This window comes from Scyliorhinus torazame, chromosome 10 (assembly GCF_047496885.1).
Source record: "Scyliorhinus torazame isolate Kashiwa2021f chromosome 10, sScyTor2.1, whole genome shotgun sequence".
Taxonomy (NCBI): Eukaryota; Metazoa; Chordata; class Chondrichthyes; order Carcharhiniformes; family Scyliorhinidae; genus Scyliorhinus; species Scyliorhinus torazame.
Window position 1 is genome coordinate 82,884,088 of NC_092716.1, and position 20,577 is coordinate 82,904,664.

The following is a 20,577-nucleotide window of genomic DNA, read 5'->3' on the forward strand; positions in this document are numbered from 1 at the left end:
AATGATAGTCATATCCCAGGTTTAGATTGAAGTGAAGGACTAAGCTGGGCTTCCTTTGCCAGGGGAATGAATTGTAACTTTGTTTTTGAGGTCTTAATCTGGATCGTTTTGCTTGGGAAAATGTGTCCCCTGCCTAGGACTTGGGTCACTGTGTCAAAATAAGGGGGTTGGAAATTTAGGGCTTAGATGAGAGATTTCTTCATCCAAAGGATTGTGAATCTTTGGAATTTTCTGACCCAGAGGAGGGTAGATACTCGTTGATGACTATATTCAAGTTGACTATATTCAAGTTAAGAGTTGATAGATTTTGGGGTACAAAGAAAATCACCTGATACGGTGATAGCGCAGGAAGGTGGAATTGAGGCAGCATTTTATTGAATGATAGAGTCAGCTCAAAGTGTCAAATGGTCGACTGTAGCTCCTTTCTTATGGTTGGGATGCATCGCAGCTAGTGAGAGCTGGGAGAAGGAGCAGAGGGTTGAAGACAAAAGCTGGGCTGCCGATAACCTTTTCCCAATCTGATCAGTATCGGCAGTGAAGGAATCATGGCTTCATGATGGGTTGGGCTCAGGGTGTTGAGGGTTCTCAGTTACCCTGATCGCCAGGAAGCATTTGGTAAACCCACTTGAAAGGATATCTAGGAGACTGGGAGGTTCCGAGCTGAGAGGTGAAAGCAGCAACTCCACCAGACTAAGTTGGGCTCCCAAGCACTTCCCAGCTGGAGGCGGCCATTTCTTTGGCCTGTCAAGCACAGCTCCTCCCTGGACACTGAGGATAACATGAGGAGGAAGAAAGAGTTCTTTCCAATTAGAACCCTATGGTTCGAGTAAGAAACACTCAAGCAAATAATGTAATAAGATTAGCTGTAAATTGTAAAGAAATATTGAAAGCAAGATTTACTGTTTATGCTTAAACTAATTTGTTTTAAAATGTTTAACTTCATATTTTACAAAATGTAAACTTGGAATAAAATGATACCAATTAAATGAAAGAGCAGTTGATCAGCTATATATTAAATTACTTGCTCTTTGTTACAAGTACAGGTACAGTTACTCAAATCCGGCTGGCCAAAAACTGGAGTTGTTAAAAAATTGGACATTTTTAGAATGTGACATGCATCAATATTAATTGAGTAAAAATTTTTTTGTAAAGCTGATCTGGAAAATTTGCTGCATTGCCGCAATCTGGTGCCTGGCTGGCTATCCTCCTCCCTGCTGCTTACACCCTGGTCTGTTCCTGCTCTTTGAACGACGCTTGACCTGAACCTCCCGACCTGAAATCCAGCAAGATCTGAATCAGACATAACCTTGGCCCTCAAGGTCGCTGATTTTTAGACATTGTACCTTTGTTTTTGAACTTGAATTGTGTGATCATATTTTTTACTACTTTTGATGGAAGAACCCTTTCAGCTTGTCACACATCATTCCTCCCACAGTTGAGCCTGTGGATTATTGCACTTTGTGCCAAGATGTAGGATAACATGATGTCTATTTTCAGAGATATCTGAAGCATTTTGGTCAGCTTTTGTTCATATCTGAATGATGGCAGGTACGGTTGCTTCACAGCGCAAGAGTCCCAGGATCGATTCCCAGCTTGGGTCACTGTTTGTGCGGAGGCTGCACGTTCTCCCCGTGTCTGCATTGGTTTCCTCCAGGCGCTCTGGGTTCCTCCCACAAGTCCCAAAAGACGTGCTGTTAAGTAATTTGGACATTCTGAATTCTCCCTCCATGTACCCGAACAGGCGCCGGAGTGTGGCGACTAGGGGATTTTCACAGTAACTTAATTGCAGTGTTAATGTAAGCCTACTTGTGACAATAATAAAGATTATTATTATTCTGAGGTGACTGTATTCTAAATGACCCAATATTTTGTCTCTATTGTGAATTGACTAGTTAATAATCTTTATTATTGTCACAAGTAGGCTGACATTAACACTGCAATGAAATTACTGTGAAAATTCCCTAGCCGCCAATCTCATGCACCTGTTCGAGTACACAGAGGGAGAATTCCGAATGTACAATTCATGTAACAGCACGTCGTATTGGAACTTGTGGGAGGAAACCGGAGCACCCGGAGGAAACCCACGCAGACACGGGGAGAACGTGCAGACTCCGCACAGTGACCCACGCTGGGAATTGAACCTGGGACCTAGACGCTGTGAAGCAACAGTGCTAACCACTCTGTTACTGTGCCACAATGGATATGTTAAGGAGCGGGAAAGTAATTTTGGTACCCGAGCACACGTGTGCAGTATTAGAAGTTGCAACTAGTCAGTTTTCAATCAAGTGTCATCCTTTACACTCCTTGTCTAACCTCACTTCTGCCATTCCGTGTTAAAGTGGAATGAAGTTGTCTGGCTGATGGATGAGATTTTTACCCTTTCTGGGCCACAACAACATTACTACAACCAAATTATAAAATTTAATTTATGTTTTGCCACAAATTCTCTTGGTTCTGTGAGTTTCTCCAGTCCTTAATGCTCATTAAAAGCAGATTAATATTGTACAAAACTAGCCCCTTCAGCCCTCTTGGATCAGATGCTAAATAATGGTCAACTCGCGTCAGCGCAGGTGGGATAGGAATGGGTTATCAGCTAGCTGCCTTCATGAACATAAAAGAAATGAGAAATACAATTCTTCATAAAATGTCCATTATGGAGCACAATTAACTCCGGAGTCCATTGTGTATAATTTCATTGTATTCCAATTAGTGCATGCAGAATGCAATCTGGTTTATATAAGTTGTCCCTTGCTCCTGGTGATCCTTCTGAATTGTTCACTCAGTTATACATATTTCAATTGATTGCTTTTCTACAAGGTCTTAATGATTTATTTTAATATGGCCTAATATCATGTCAAACTGCAGTTGTTTACTGTGCTGGTTGTGCGTTGCTCAGTTGTTGAGTCTCATTTAACCGATGAATTGGAAACGTTCAGTGTCTCATGCTTTGTGTAGCAGTACATTGCTGTGCTGTCTGTACCTTGCTCTCTTCCAACTTACTATGAATTTTTAAAAACTATATATCGCAGCAATGTCAAGATGGTGTAACTGCTTGGAGATAAAGGTGGGAAAATTTCAGATTTTCACATTGGCAACTCAAAATCTTACTATGGCCAGTGTTTAACACAGGTTCTCTCCTGACACCACCACCACACCCACTCCACTGGGCTCCAAACCTGGAGTGATTCTGCATTTGTGCAGGCAGGGCCTCGGGCTGATTTACCTCCACAGTAGTCAGTTGTCAGTAGAACATTTACCACTTTGCTGATGTCTTTTCCCAGCAGTATGACTCCTTTGATTTTGGCGGGCATGCAGCAGGGCGATAAACAATCTGCAGCAAATGAAGGGGCACTCAGTAGAGCACATATTTCTCCACCATGCTGTGTTAACTCATTGTCATTACAATTATGCAGCTCTTCCTTGAGGCGTTTCCTGGCCTGTTCATTCTTTATAATCAAAAAGCTGAAAAGAAATCATTTTATTAAGAGCTTCCATTGCACTTCATGCCAATCCACATCCAAAAACCTGCTCAGAAAACTCTGCTCATATTTTTTAAAAGATAAATTTAGAGTAGCCAATTTTTTTTCCCAATTAAGGGGCAGTTTAGCATGGCCAATTCACCTACAGGCACATCTTTGGGTTGTGGGGGTGAGACCCACGCAGACACAGGGAGAATGTGCAAACTCCACATGGACGGTGACCTGGGCTAGAATCGAACCTGGGTCCTTGGCACCGTGAGGCAGCAGTGCTAACCACTCTGCCACCATGCCGCCCTCTACTCTGTTCACATTTTGAATGCTATGACAAATTGCATCACAACCAATCCACAACATTCTAAAACAATTTGCAACAGTCTAAATAAAATGACCCACAATGTTTTTCAGAAAGTAATTTCACCCCATCGCCCAATTCTAATGGATCCATTAGTTTGGATCCAGATCCTAGAATTTTTTAGTTTTTCTTTGGGCCATATCCTCTTTGTACACCAGATTTTGTTTAAATCTTCCATTAGCTTCCTGAGATATAGAGCAGGATTCTCCGGCCGTGCCCGCCTGGCGACCAGAAACCCCTGCCCGATGTCAATGGACCTTTACATTGTCCGTGTCCCACCCGTGGCAATCTTGCAGCGGGTGGGGCTGAAGAATCCAGCCCATTCTGTTTTATAGACAAACAGACCAATGGGATAAAAGGGTGGCACGGTAGCACAGTGATTAGCACTGTTGCTTCACAGCGCCGGGGTCCCAGGTTCAATTCCCGGCTTGGGTCACTTTCTATGTGGAGTCTGCACGTTCTCCCCCTGTCTGCGTGGGTTTTCTCCAGGGGCACCACTTTCCTCCTACAAGTCCCGAAAGACATGCTTGTTCGGTGAATTGGGCATTCTGAATTCTCCCTCCGTGTTCCCGAACAGGCGCCAGAATGTGGCGACTGGGGGATTTTCACAATAACTTCGTTGCAGTGTTAATGTAAGCCTACTTGTGACACTAATGAAGATTATTAAAACATTGCCTCTACCATCGTGGCGGGATAACCAGCAACATTAAAAAGAAGAGCTGGAGGACAGACATGTATGCTAAGGCTTCTTTCTTATTGAAATAATAATGCCAAAACATTGGAGCTTATTTTCCATATAGAGTAGCTGACACTGAGACAATTTCCCTGGCTGGGTAGCTACCTGGTGACATATGCTGGGAGTTGGGCTCAATCTTAAACACATGAAACTTCACATTTTGTGTATGTTTTTAGACTGATGATAACATTGCCAAAGCTTTCTCACTCCATTCCAGGAAGCAAGAGTAATGAGATGAGGCAGTAGTGTGTGGAGGAAGTGACTTTAGGAGCGTCTTCCCCTCCTTTAGCTATTGTAAGCTTTTTGGGTACTGAACTATCATTTGCAGCTTGAATTGAATCACAAAGAAGCCAGATCAGTAAATGATCTCGCACTCAGTGACAAAAAAATCACTGTTGGCTGTATTCTACCGCACAAAGCCCTAGGTCTGAATTTTTCGGATTGTGAGTGTCTCCTTTCCTGGCATCCGAAAAAGTTGGCAAGGACCACATCGACGCCGATGGAGATGCCACCACTCCCATTTAGCAATAAATACTAGCCCATGTCCGATGAATAAATTTTTCTTATAAATTTTTCTTATACTCGTCCAGGAGATGTGGTTCATTATCAGTCCAGGCACACAACCACTTCCAGAATCTGAACAGCTGTCATTCTTATCTGCTTCTTCTAGGTTAAGGAATCCAGATATGAACATTTAGACATAAAAGTCTGCAGCACAGAAAAGACCCTTCAGCCCATCGCATCTGCACCGGTCAAAAGCTATTCCAATCCCATTTTCCAGCATTTGGCCCATAGATTTATATGCCTTGGAATCACAAGTGCACACCTAAATACTTCCTAAATGTTATGTGGTTGGTCAGAGAATTAAGTGGAAACTTCAGCTTTACACAAAGTGTGCAGGAGATCAATAGTGTCGCGTGAAAACTTTGATGGAAGAAAATTTTATCTGTTGATCAAAAAAATGCTGATTTTGAATTTAAAATTGTGAAGTTACAAGCTCCCTTTTTGGTCTTCCAGCATCAAAAATGTTTCTTTTAAAGTTACTCGGAAGTTAATCTGACCACAAGCATTCAAGATGCTATGTATTGAATGAATCGTCATGAAATCCACAAGTTTTTTTTTGTTTCCTCTTGCCCTGTCGTCTCCCCACTTACCCTCCCTCAAGCCTCTATTCTGCCTTGTGTTTCATGTGGAGGTCAGGTAATTGGGAGATGACTGCTCACTGGAAGGTTGTTAAGCAGGCAAAGTGGCCTCGCTTGTGGCCCAGAACTGTGCTTCTGAAAGTGGAAGCACATTCCATCTGCTTGGAGTGGTGCAAGGAGGGGGGGACGCCAGGGCAGAAAATAAATAGCTGCAAATCTTTCTGTCACAATTCCAGCTCTGGAATGCGGAGTGGTACACAGCTATGGGTGTGTACACCATACACCAGTCACCTCTATGAACACGCCATGTCCACTCGTACTATTTCTACGTTTTTCACAAGTACAAGACATTAGCACTCCTTGCTGCTGTTGTGATTAATATCAAATCGTCATTTGTTGCTTACAGTAAATTGCTATATAATGACTTAACAATGAGTGGATTTGTATTTCTTGTAAATATAATCCAGATCATATTACACATGTGGTGCAGTTTATTATCTTTCATAGAAATCTAAATAGTAATAGAATCCCGTAACTCAGTGAATCATGGCCTGCCAATCCGCCTTGTTTTAAATAATTTATCTGGGAGGGGAGAGTAGTGTGAACAAACCACCAAAGTTACTGATTGTCTAACGACTATACCCCCACCATGATAAAATGCTTAAATTTGTTTATTTTGGGATTTTTGCACAACGGTCGCCTTTTAATGGCCTTTTCTCAGTTTGCAATGTCTTCAAAATTGAAATGGTGTCGGTCAGGAGAGAACCATTAACATGAGGAGCTCTAGGAACTGGGCTATCCTCACCATGCAATGACATTTCAACCCGGTGTGCTGTCAGTGAAGTTAGTATACTAAAACTCCAAGAACTGTAGTATTGTGTTACAAGACGATGTCTATGAATATGAAAAACAATGTTTTTGTTAAAAATAAAGCTGATTCGGGCATACGAGGGGAGCACTGAGGGTACTGAAATTTGAGAGATTTCTGTTGTAGAAATATATAGCAAGAGGTAAATGCAACATCAACTTGAAGTATCTTTAATGTAGTGAACAGTCGAGGGTGTGTTCCAGATTGTGCCTGGCATAGCAGGGCCGATACATGGCATGTGGCTCGGCACCCAACACAAAACCAATTTCTTTTTTTCTTTAAATTTAGAGCACCCAATTCATTTCTTTTTCAATTAAGGGGCAATTTAGCGTGGCCAATCCACCTACCCTGCACATCTTTGGGTTGTGGGGGTGAGACCCACGCAGACACGGGGAGAATGTGCAAACTCCACACGGACAGTGACCCAGAGCCGGGATCGAACCTGGGACCTCAGCGCCGTGAGGCAGCAGTGCCAACCATTGCACCACTGTGGTGCCCCTGCAAAACCCATTTTTGACCCCTCCCGCTATGCACCCGATGTAATGGGATCGGCGTCGGATGCGATAGGGTGGGAAAATCGTGCCCTTTATATTTCCGTGTCAGCTGTGGTTCCGTTGGTAGCAATCCTGGTTCTGAGTCAGAGGGTTTTGGGTTCAAGTTCCACTCGACGACTTAAACACAGAAATCTAGGCTGATACGCCAATGCAGTGTTGGGAAAGTGCTGTACTCTTGTTGATGCTGCCTTTTGGATAAGATGTTAACTCAAGGCCTTATCTGCCTTCCCAGGTGGACATGAAAGATTCTGTAGTGCAATGTTGAAGAGGTGCAGGGGAGTGTCGCCCCCCCCCCCCCAACATCCCGGCCAATGTCCTGGTCAGTATTCATCCCTCAGTCAACATCACAGAAACAAGCTGTGGCAATGTGCTGTTTGCAAATTGGCTGATGCCATTCCCTCCATTACAACATCGAATGCACTTCAAAAGTACTTAATTGGCTGTAAAGCACTTGAGAAGTTGCAAGGTTGTGAAAGTTGCTATATAAATGCAGGTCTTTATTTAATTTCCACTTTCTAACCCCAGCTTCTCTCAGTCTGCACTTACTCTCAATGACTTCTGAACCCTCTCTTACTTCAACCTGTGACATCCTTCCTAAGGTGCAGTGCCCATTAAACATAATACTCCAGCTGCGGCCTTACCTGTGACTTATAAAATGTTTTTATGTAATTTCATTGCTTTTGTATTATTTTCTTGTGTTAATAATGCCAAGAACCTCCTATGCTTTCTCAAAAAGGCTTCTCAATTTGTCTGATCACTTTTTACAAGATTTTTTTGGACATGCACCATCCCCACTCCCACCCTCCTGCAGCACTGCCTGCAATACTGCAGCATTTACCTCATTCCAGCTTCTATTGCCAACCTCTCCTGAGTTTGGTCTGAAATGACTCCTAACGGACCGAGTTTTCCAAGTTCCCTACCATGCTGTGCACCCCCCCCCCCCAATCCAAGAAGGGATGGTCTGCAGATTTGTGTTTCTTCCTGGCTTGGTGCTGTGCCAGTAACCGGAGATGGGAGGTATATTTGCAATATAAAATTAAATCCAGCACAATATGGAATTTTCAGGTTCTGACTGTGAACAGCACAGATGCTGGCCCCATGCCCGATCTCTCCGATCAAATTGGTACACAAAAGTTCCTTCCGAGTCCCTCGATGTTGGTCAGTCTGACTGCCGTCCTGCCAGTGGAATGTTTGCTTTCACTTCGGAACGTGGATTAATTCCTGAACTCTGTGACTTTTGCAACCCCCTAGAATGTTAAACGGTGTGTCATACTAGGCTGCTTCCAGTGAGAAACACGCACTGTGATAGATCGTTTCTGCAGTTAGATAAAATAATCCCCAACTCCAAACACTACTAAAATTAAGCAAATGAAAAGTTCTGGGAAATGGTGTTATCTTTTGGGGATCTGAAGTTTCCTTCCTTATCCTGACGGTGATGAGTTCTGGAGAGGAACTGAAGCCGGGGACTGCTTCTGTTTCTGCTCTGATAATAAACTGCTGGCTCTTCCCATGCTCGGCCCACAGCCCTGTTTGGGAATGCTGTAAGCACAACCAGGCACATGCGCACAATGAAAAAGGGGATGCACTCGGATGGCAAGTTTTCAGTAAACCTCTGAATGAGGGTGTAGTGGAGCTGCTGGATGTGGCGAATATCTAATAACATTTGGCTCCTCTAAAGAAAAATGTCAGTGGCAGTAACTGGAAAAGCTAAAGCTCAAAAACAGATGGAATTCTGCATTGTCAAACTCCACTTTTAATAGGCCCTTTGTGTATCAGAGGCTAGTAGGCTTCTTCTGTGCTGTCTGGAGCTGCTTTGTTACTGTACAACTGCAGCACACCCACGCTGGGGACCTAGGCATTGCTGGAGCTGCCAGCAGCATTGAATTGAACTTTGCGCCAGGTTTTTTGTGTTCGCATTGTAGACCAAGACATGGCTTAAAAGCTTAAATGGGCTTTGACATTTGTTTATTGCTAGTTGCTGAACTGGTAGCACAGTATGAGACCCAGGTTCCAGGCCAGTGTAAAGCAGTTTTATATTGGGGTCAGTGGAGTGTTTGGGTCATTGGTTCCGGAAGCACTTGTGTTCTGGGGTGCCGATTGTGGAAGATCTGGTAGTTTAAAATGTGGTTGGAACTGGCTGCTGAAGTTCTGCAGGTTTGAAATCAGTTTAAATACTCTGCTAATGTAACATAAAAACAACCTTTAAATGGACACTATCATTTGTGTTTGAAGCATCCACTGTTTAACCTAATGAGTCTAGCTTCCTTATCATGACAGCAGGCCCTTACTCCCAGTTTCTTCCACCTTTGGATAAGGGAATTGTACTTGGGTATGTTAGGTGCTGTGTGTCAGCTCATGGACACTAGTCTCCTGGAATCGGAATTAAAACTGTTTGTGAAAGCTGCCCATCATATTGCTGCCTCGTTTCCCTCCCTCCTCACTCTCGTTCCCCATTTTCCCCCATGAAATGGAGAGGTCCAGACTTGAGTCAAGTTGTCTGTAGCATGTCAAGATGAATGCTTCAGCCCCTAGCTGGAAGGTGGACATGGGAGAAGTCAGCCTAACCTCAGAGTCTCTTATAAAACAGCATCAGCAAATGTGTGACGGTACGTTTCTGCAATGGGGGAGAGAAGGGAAACTTAGTGGGCGCAATTCTCCGGCCTCATTACGCTCTTGCTCAAACGAAATGAGGCCGGTGATTAACGGGAGAGGCCAAAAACTAGAACCGCACCAGGCGCCAAACAGTTTGTGATGAAACTGGCCCAATCCCGTATCACCACGCAAGAGACATTTCCATGCAATTAACGAGAGCCAACCCATATCCAATGGCCTTCCGTCATTCAGCGGCCTCCCCAGCAAGTGGTCACGCTGGCAGCGATTCCTACCCCTTTTGAAAAACGTGAACCTGGCAAAGGGCTTCTGTGGGGAGCCGAGGAGGTGAGTAGCCATCTTTGCTCGCAGGCAAAGAGCTCGGGTGCGCTGGGATTGTCACCCTTGTACTGGGCGAGGGCTGGGGGACCCTCTGCAGGGGTGGGCTGCCATAGGAGGGTGGGGGAGGACAACCGCTTGCGGCATCACCATGCCAACCCCTGGATCGTGTGTACCCTTTCCAGGGGCAACTCTAGTCCCTGCCCGTCTCCCCCACCGACCACCCATAATCCACAGAGACTGCCGAGTCCTCTGGCCATGTGGCTGAAGGTTATCACTAACAGGGAATTGACAATCGTGGTTAAGTGATCACTTCACACATCCCAGGTGGATTCCCATGGATGTGCAGGCCATGTAGAATGTGGGAGTCATTGCCTAGCATCCCAGTCACACCTTGATGCTTGGTCATTGTGCTTGAACGCTGCGGGAGGCAACACCACACAACGCAGCAGTCAATATCTGAACACCCAGAGGATGTGACACAGCTCTTGGGACATGTCCATGGCCGGAAGGTGGGTGGGTGCCATGAGGAGGGAGAGATGGGCCAAGTGTTCGGAGGTTGGCCCGCATTGCAGAAGAAAGTGACACAGGCATCATACTGGTTATGCACAAAGGTGTTTGAATGTGTAATACACATCTGAGAGGTGGCCTCATCAGAGAGGTGGAACTCGGGGAGTTGATGGCCACCATCGCCACTTCATGGACAGGTCCAGGTTGGCACTCAGCGCCCCCTCCTTCTGCTTGGTGCCCATAGGGCCCTAGGGTTCACCTTAGGATGGAGGGACAGCTGGTTCGAGCCCCAGCTGCCCCTGCAACATCTGGCTCAGCCAGCCCTGGCAGTTTCCCATGGTCTGAACCATTGTGTCGATGCTCTCGGCTATGCTCCTCAGTGACTGGGTTATGCTCTGCAGCGCCTCAGCCATGTCCATCTGAGAGCGGGGCATGTCCAGCAGAACCTCATCAAGGTCAGTCTGGTACTCCGTGACATCCCCCAGCAAGTCGGACATTCTGCCGAGGCCCTCAGCCTTGGACACCTTCACTAATGGTGCTGAGGTTGTGACCAGGCTTCCCACTGCGGTCGCCACCCGAGCAGTGTTGGCCTCGGTGCCATGCATTGCCAGTGACATCTCCTGCACCCGTAGCCTCTGGGACTCCTCCAAGCGGCTATGGATCTGCCGGAGTGACACTGATGTACCCCTCTGAATGTCCTGATTGCTCCCTATCGTCTGCCACGGGTGAGGGCTCGAGGGGGGCTATGCCCATGAATTGAGGATGGAGAGGGGGTTTGAAGGGTGTGGGTGTGCAGTGCAGGTAAGTAGAGGCCTCCGGGAGGTTGGGATGGTGACGGGTGTGGGTCCTGGAAGGAAGGGGGTGCTGTAAGCGGGTTTGGGGTGCCTGAAGAGGGGAGCCCCCAAGGACCCCATAGTGGGGGGTAGTGTCCATGTGAATGGGAGGTGACATTTCCCATGGGTGCGGAGTGTGGGGGGCCCACAAGCTCACTGAGGGATCGGGGCACCCTATCAAAATGGCGGCCCGATCACGGATCCCCAGTGCTAAACAAAATTCTAAGTGTGGGCTGGACCAGTGAGAAACTCCCCAGGGACCAAACAAATGACTACGTGTCATTGAATAGCGGTGGGGAACTCGCCGGCAGAGCCGACGGGAAACTCCCTGAAAAACCCACCACAAATGAACTTAGAATGTTTTCCGGAAAATCACGCCCAGTGATTCTGCTTGTCCATGTAGCTCTCTCTGTTCCTCTAGCACCTCAACAAGTGTGGCAACTTTCTTTGGATATATTCAAGTTAAATTCTGTTAAACTTCATTTCCATCTTTGAAATGTCAGATGGTTGCATTATAATGTTACAGGGCAGATATTCCGGAATTAAATTTCCAGTATGGGTTCTTCGTGAAATGGCTCAAATACAGCTTTGCCTTTCAGAGTAACATTATTTATTTCATTGTTGTATTCCTTGTATGGGCTTGGCCCAAACTAGTGCTGTTGTTCAGTCAACCCAAAGTTTGACCAAGTCATGATCTCCTTTAATAATTGTAAGAAATTTTCTCCAGTCTGCCCAAGAATGTAGGTTGAACATGTTACTGTGAACCTGTTAGAACAAAGAACTTTTTGTCACCCCTTTTAACCCGCCTGACTCCTTGCTCAAGTTTCTTTCTACTTCGCTTGTGTTTCACACTTGCTTTGTGTGTTCCCAGCCTAGACAAATGCTTCCGTTTTTTCTGACTAGGCTCACAATATGTCTCGTCATCCACGGTTACCAAAACTTATCCTTCATCCTTACAGGATTGTGACGGTCCTGAATTCCTATCAACATGCCAAATGTTGATTTGCCCTGAAACATCTGCCCCCAATCTACACTCTTCAGTTCCTGCCTAATATTGTTGTAATTAGCCTTCCCCCAATTTAGCACCTTCACCTGAGGACTGCACTTATCTTTATCCAATACTACCTTAAAGCTTACTGAATTGTGGTCACTGTTCCCGAACTGTTCCCCTACTGAAACGTCGACCACCTGGCCGGGCTCATTCCCCAATACCAGGTCCAGGATGGCCTTTTCCCTATTTCGACTTTCTATATACTATTTCAAGAAGCCCTCCTGGGTGCTCCTTACAAACTCTGCCCTATCCATGCCCCTGGCACTAAGTGAGTCCCAGTCAATATAGGGGAAGTTAAAATCACCCACCACAAAAACCCTGTTACTTTTACACCTTGCCAAAATCTGCTGACATATCTGTTCCTCGATCTCCCGCTGGCTGTTGGGAAGCCTATAGTAAACACCCAACATTTTGACTACACCTTTCCTATTCCTGAGCTCTACCCATATTACCTCGTAGTATGAGATCTCTGAGGTGTCCTCCTGCAGTACAGCTGTGATATTCTCCTTAACCAGTAGTGCAACTCCCCCACCCCTTTTACATCCCACCTGAAACATCAGCATCCTGGAACGTCAAGCTGTCAATCCTGTCCTTTCCTTAACCAAGTCTCTGTAATGGCAACAACATCATAGTTCCAAGTACTAATCCAAGCTCTTAAGTTCGCCTGTTTTGTTTGTTGCACTTCTCACATTGAAGCAAATGCACTTCAGTCCACCAGACCCTCTTTGATCAGCAACCACACCCTGCCTGCTCTTCCTCTGAGTCTTACTGGCCCCACTCTCTAATTCCCCTTCAGTTAATTCACCTTTGCTTTGGTTCCCACCCCCCTGCCAAACTCATTTAAGTCCACCCATGTGACACTGGCAAACCTCCCGGCCAGAATATTTATGCTCCTCCAGTTTAGATGCAGCCCGTCCTTCTTGCACAGGTCCCACCTGATCCAGAAGAGACCCCAATGGTCCAGATATCTGTAGCCCTCCCATTTATTTCTCTTCTTGGGAATGTAAGCATGTAGGTCTTTGCCCCCTTCAATCCAGTAAGGCAGAGTGAGACAGCACAACAAAGATGATATTTGAATACTTGAATATTGACCTTAATTATGTGTTGAGGAAAACTGGATTCGTGCAAATAGCCCCTCCATTTTATGTCAAATTTTTAATTTAGAACTTTTGTGACAAAGCAGCAAATGTTCTGGTACCAGTTCATCCTTTTAAAGTTTACTGGATCACCCCATTCTTTTCCTTCCAGTGCATGTATAGTATTTGTCGTATCTGACTTGGTAAACTCTGTACTGCCATTGTGGGGATTTGGGGCTCTGAGCCACAGTGCAGCCTGATGTCCATCTCATTTCTGTCTCTACCAAGGAACCACAGGCTATTTTTCATTTAATTCAGTAGTTACAAGATATCAAATGAGGAATTTGACACGACAGTTACGAAGGTGGTTGAGGATTTCTCTCCCTTTTGATCCTCACTGCCCTCTCTCCCAGTTGAACTTGGAAGTTATATTCCATGTGAAGATGCCCTGTCTTTGGTTTTGTGTTTTCCGTGGATATTGTGGTCAGGTCTGTGGGATGGGTTTTGCTGCACTGCTATTAGATCATTTTTGGTATAATGCAATGAAAGCTTCAGCCTAGGTTATTTTTGTTCCAAGTGTTGACTGTAACCTATGTCTTTTGTGCTATGGTGTGCAACAATATACACACTAGGATCACCACTGTCTACATCCTGTAAATAGTTTACAATGCTTGACGTCTGCCATTGTCCAATGATGGCGATAACCTCACGGACTCCAACTAAATGTACTAAAATTGAACATAGCCGTAGTTTAGGGTGTAATGTGTCTCTGGTCGTATTGTTGTCTAATGTTATCTGATCTAGTTGATACCCCATTGCTTTACATTTGCACTGCAGTGTGTGTGTGGTCCTGTACCCTATGGCGCAGTGCATTGCACTTGTCCTTTTTTATTGAAGGTCGCAGATTAGCGGAGTTACTGCCTAATGCACCGTTAAAAAAAAAGCAAGAATTCTTTTTACTCAGCAGAGCTTAAAAGAAAGCCAAAGGCTCTATAGTGAAGGCTCAATAAGCCTTTCTTTTCAACCATGAGGTACCAGAGTATACATTATGGCTGGTGCTTCCCAGATGTTCAAAATAACTGCACTTTTAAACTCGAACATTGGAGCTTCATTGAATGTATTTCTCAGATCACACTGTGCTGTGGACTGGTACATTGTTCAATACCGAGACTGTCAAGGATTAGTGAGTGACGTGGCATCCTGGATTCTTGAGTGTGCATATAACAATACAGTTCCTAACTCTTTGCTTACAATAATATAATTACTATAGTCTGGTGAAGAGAAATGGATGTTAACCTGGTGATGCAGTATTTTTTGACCTCCAGCACACAAATGTTCTACAGTGGCGAGTCACAGGCTCCTGTGATTCTCAAGGTTCAATGGTGGATATAAAGCAGAAATTAAAATGCGTCTCTAAAAAGCAAAAACAAGTTCTGAGAACTAATTCTTGACATTGCATCGTACAAAGAAATTGGGTGACAATGCTTCAAATCACGCTGAGATGGTTACGTTAGGTAGTGATATTTATTTCCAGAATATTGCAGAGACCCTACACTCTAAACTGGCCTCTGTATTTGAACTTACAAGTGGACCCCGTTCATTCTACTGTCACTCTGTACCAAAATGGACAGTTTGAGTACATGACTGCAGGTCATGTATTTAACATTTGTGTTTAAAAAAATAATTATTGCGTATTATCTTGTAACTCAGTGGGAGCCTGATGACTCAGTAACTCCTCCCTGATACAATAGGCTCAGATTTATGTAAAGACTTTAATCACAGTTTCAAATGACTAATTGTTCAATCAATACTGGTTTAAGATGACACCGTGAAAGGGCACTCCTGTCCAAGTGATTCGGTCTGGATTTTGAGATTCAGGGATAGAAAGTGATCTATGCCGGACGGCTATGTTGTCGAGTGATGAAATCCTGGAGGATGGTGTTTAATAGTGGTGGGTTTTCTCTCTGGATCACTGATTTACTCCTGTGATGTATAGTTGCCAGGGTAATGAATAATGACAAATGAATTTAAGAGGTTTGTAATTAATGCCATAACCTAATGAGCCCTGATATGTCCTTTGGCCATTATGATAATACACATTAGTGGATAACAATCCCCTTTGGACAGTCTGAGAGTATAAGAAATGGACTTCAGTTGTTTCCCTTCACCAGTTTAATTCTGACCTCTTTTCCCACCCCCTCAAAATAAAACTATACCCATTACTTCCCAAAATAATTTTTGTTTTTGTAAGTAACTCCTTTGGTGTTCTAGCTTAATGGTCCTTGTATTTTTTTTCTCGCTACAATAGTAGTCACAGAGGTATGTAGCCAGTTCACTTAAATTTCTTTAAGCCTGCCTCCGAACTGGGGGAGTGTAGTATTGCTCAATGCGTGTGGATGTCTTAAACACAATAAAACTACGTTTCAGTATGATTATTGGGAGCAGCAGGAAATGCATGATGTCAATGTGGGAGGGATCCGAAAAGCTCCAAGACTTGAGCTTTATTCCTGTTTTATCTGAGTAGACAAGAACATAAATTGGAGCTGGATGACGTTGATTTAGACATAGCTGTTGTTCAATTTTCAGTCTTTGTGGAGTTCAAGGTAAATTCTCCATTCATTGAATTTGTACACTACGTTTTTGGCTGACTACATAGACAGGAGCTGAGTAAATGTGGTTCACAGTCTTTGTAATATGTTAATAAAAGGTAAACGTCTTCTTCGACTGTCCTACAGCATTTTAATGTATCTGACTCTGCTGCTGCTCTTCTGGCTGTGTGGTGCCCCTTCCTCTGCTCTCGGGTGTTTTAAATGCTTTTCTTATCTGTACTTAAACATTGCCACCTGTGTCATTAGCTTACTAAATACTATTTCCTTTTGTGAAGTCAAGTAAGGCGTTTCAAAGTTATTGCATCTGTGAGCTTGTGAATAGCCTGGAATTTTAACTAGGTTTTAAATGCTTTCAGTAAAGTATCATTATTTTGTGTCGAAAGATTAGATTGATAGGTTGAGAATTGAAAGCTTTTAGAAAACGTGCTCTCCTAGAATTGTACCACAAAAGCAAAAGTAAGTATACTGTCTATTTAGCTACGGCAGGGTTCACTTCTATTAGACAGCAGCTTCTTGCCAAATTAATTGGGGCGGGGTTATTTATTGTGGGTGGTTTGAGGACCTAAATCAGTGATTTAAGTTTTAACCGGTGGCTGTTCTTTCCTCCCTTCCTGGTTGGGGAATTGCTCTGCCTATGCAAGTTACTCTACTCATTTAGTTAATAGAGTGGTCATTATTTCTGTGTGAACTTTGCTCATGAATGTCAGCAGGCTGTTTGCCATGGGCCATTACAACTGAGGCCATGGCTGATATCCCTTGCTGATTTTTTACTCTTGTTTCTGTCATTGGTCAGGAGTGTGTAACCTGGTCTTTTTCTGTTTCCTTGCAAAAGTTGTTGAGTCCAATTGTAACTCAGTGCAGACCTGGAATTGAACCGAAAATTTGTCTCGTTGATATAATTTAGCTACTGTCTGGATAGACTCACTGAGCTGTGTGTTTATGAATGCTCACTCTTTGTGCAAACAGTGGGAAGAGCAAACTTCTTGTGCAGTGGCCAACAAATAACTAACAATTCACTTCATTTGAGCAAAAGACATTGAGCAATAGACAGACTGGTGATCACTCAGCGGGGAGCTGGTTGCTTGGTCCCTTGATTTGGTCCATCTGTAAGCAGAAGGTTTCTTGGAATGAACTAGTTTCCTAACTTTCTGAGAATTGTTTGTACAGAGTAGGAAGAATGGAAATCAACCTAATCATAATGGGAAGAAATGTATGCACAGCTTGGTATCGAGCTGAACCAGGTCAGAAGGTTTCAGCTTGGGTCCTGGTCTGTGCTGATTTGATGACTTGTGCAAATATGACCACATTAATAATTCCACAAATATCTGCGCCTCTCCAATGCTAGAATGGAGAAGTATTAGTGTGCAAGAGGGGTAAACAAAGCTTCCACATTGTAGACCAGAAGCTCACGTTTTACCAAGCGAGTATAACTTGATCAGTGAGAAAGCAGAGATTCTGTGAAAGGAATAGATGAACATAGTCAATGGTGATGCCAGGAGGTACTTTTAATGTCCAGTAACCTCAAGTGCCATTCTTGATAGGTGATCTATAGTGTTGGAAGGCTATTCAGTCATTGGGAGCACCTCAGTGAAGCCAGTCTTGCACAACCATGATGGGGGTTGCTGCTGTCTTGCTGAAGATAGCAGGCAGCTTGTCGGAGGATCAGCAACATTTAACGCCAAGTGTCCATGTGGCCAAACTAAAGTTAACGCTCAAGACACTCCCTTCCGGGCGTACTGACACTTTTAATTGAATTAAAAGTTCTCCCCACCTTGAAGCTGGCAGAACCAGACCATTGGGATTTGTCGAATTGATAATTGCAAATTCCTGTCCTCCCTGACCTGTTATCAAGTTCCTTAAGGAGCTTAATGAGCCATTCAGTGAAGGTGAGTGAGTTCCCCATTTCCCCCCCTCTGGTTGAAAATAGTGGCGGAGGGGTGGAGCTCCTCCTTTCCCAACTCTACCGGCTGTTGAAAATCCGGTGCTAAGTATCAGTTCAGATCAATGTCAAAACTTTTTCTATATGGTATTCCATTCCTTTAATCTAACATGAAACTGTTGTAACTCAGCATTGCCTTTACTAAAAGAGCATTACCGTGTTTAATGGTAATCCATGTGAAGGGCTCCTGGATGTTCGAACTGTTCAGCAGTGTTAAAATCTATAATTTAATAATTGATGCTTTTTGATACCATATACCACCTATGCATCAGCTTCATTAACAGACAGAATCTACCTGAATGTACTAATAGTTGGTCTGAAATGTATTTAAATATATTCCTTTGCAAACCCAGGGTCGTTTCTTTGTGGTGATTTCCAAGTATTGAAATAGTCTAAATCAATGTGATGTAGTTCATTTAGTCTATGGATGAATATGAATTAGGTCAGCATTTTATCCAGTTTGATTTCAAGGTTTATTGTTGGATATAAAGATAAAGTCGCCATAGTCCTAGATGACTATAGGCTGCTTTTCCCTTTGAGGGGGAGAGCTGACTGGTGGTGGTTTAACTGGAGGATCAGAACACCTCAGGCAGGGGGCAAGCTTGAGAAGGCGGGGTCTCAGGAATTGAACCCACAGTATTGGTGTTGCTCCGCATCACGAACCAGCTGTCCAGCCAACTGAGCTAACCAGCCTCCTATTGGATATACTGGTTATATTATACATAAAAGAGCCAGGAACTAATTATTTCTGTGAATATGTATCCTAGGATGCAGCATTTTACTGCTGCACTGTGGTTATGTGTCAAGTAACAATGTATCAGTCCCTCAGCCACATAGAGAGCAGCAAGATATACACTCACTGAAGCTCCAACATTTTGAGTCTAAATGTGATTTTTGCTCACTACTGGAGCCAGGAGACATAACAATTCCTGAGGATTTCTGTTTAATATACATGAAGTATTTAAATTAACTATGAACTGAAATGCTGACTGCATATTAGCCAAGTGCAGCATAGTTCAAGGTGCAATGGTGCATGTTTCTTTCCCCGTTGCAGCCCAGGTGCAAATATTACCCTTGGGGAAGGGATGTTTGGGTCAGCTCTTTTCTCTACCGTTGCCAGTTATGCAAAGTATCCATATTCTTATTCAACTATCACTGAACATTTGACTAAAGCTTACTGTTTCACTATTTTATTCTTTCTGTGCACTGCATGTTTATCCGTTCCTTTGTGTGAAGAATAATGAGCTGTTTGCTAACTTCTTGTCATCTTGAGATCACATTGTTTCCTCCAGCAAAACAGGGATCCCTTTGTTCTCCTCCCTGTTGGCCACATTTGAATAGCTTACTGATCAACATATAGAGTAGGTTCTTCATTGTCACAGGAAGAATTTGTTTCAGAGAAGGCTGCAGAAAACCTGTTTTCTTTTGTGTCCCTCCAATTGTACCCAGTGGATGAGGGGTGACATACTGTGGTTGCACTTGAAAAACAGCGCCTTACAAACCCATCATCAAGAGAATCTCGTCTGTATTCATGATGACTTCCCTAATTGGGGAGATGAGCAATCCATGAGCACTAGACATCCTTAGTTGAATATGACCTGCCCAGCAACTTTCAAGCACTGACATCTGAGATGTGTCAACTAGGTATTTGCACAGTGACCGAAAGCTGCTCCAACATTAACCTCATCATCCATTGCTCATGCAGCATTACCATTGCTTATGCAGGATGACAACAGAACTGGGGTAGGTTGCAGGCATGCTGCAGCAGCCTTTGTGCTTATAGCGCAATAGGCAAAGGCCACTGTCTAAGGCCTTTCAGCCACAGTGCACTGAGGGACTGGAAACTGTAGAACCCCTGCCGAATTATGCCTGACATGGAATGTACATTGCAAATGTCAAGAATATTGAAATTATATTGAGGCACCTCCGAGTGTCTGGAGAAAAGTTCACTCAATTTGAAGTGTTTTACAATATGTCTTTTTTATCAGAAATTTTATGAATATAATGTAGTTTTGGGTGAATAAACTTCTATGATTATATCATTTTTAACCTCCTGAAATGTTCCAAGGTACTTTACAGGAGTATTAAGACTCACAATTTGACACCAAGCCACATGAGATCTTAGACCAGATGACCAAAACCTTGGTCAAAGATGTAGGGAAAGAAGAGCTTGGAGAAAAAGTCTTTGGTAGACTGAAAGGACTAAATAAGGGCTGGCAATAGCCTGCATCATAAGTTCTTAAAATAAGTGCTTTCAGAGGTAGTGGATGCATTGATTAACTTTGGTAATCTTCCGAAGTTCCCTAGATTCTGGAAATGTCCCAGTGGATGAAGAAACTGCAACGGTAATGTCCCTGTTCAAACAAAAAGGAGAGAGAGACAGAAAACAGAAAAGTATCAGCCAGAGTTACCTGAATATCCGTCATTGGGGAAAATGCAAGAATCCATCATAAAGTAGGTTGTAACTGGACATTTGGTAAATTATAATACAATCAAGCAG

General features: G+C 43.8%; 1 protein-coding gene across 4 annotated transcripts in view; it reads left to right on the forward strand.

Moving 5' to 3' along the window:
* Positions 1 to 20,577, forward strand: part of ripor1 (RHO family interacting cell polarization regulator 1) — a 450,995-nt gene that overhangs the window by 265,295 nt on the left and 165,123 nt on the right. Inside the window, exon 1 of one of the 4 annotated variants that reach the window (XM_072518312.1) lies at positions 16,001 to 16,132. The exons of 2 other annotated variants lie outside the window; for them this stretch is intronic. The gene's annotated coding sequence lies outside the window, so the exon portion shown is untranslated. Of the gene's footprint in view, positions 1 to 16,000; positions 16,133 to 20,512; positions 20,532 to 20,577 lie in introns of those variants that run through there. One more of the 4 variants, XM_072518313.1, reaches the window with a different exon arrangement.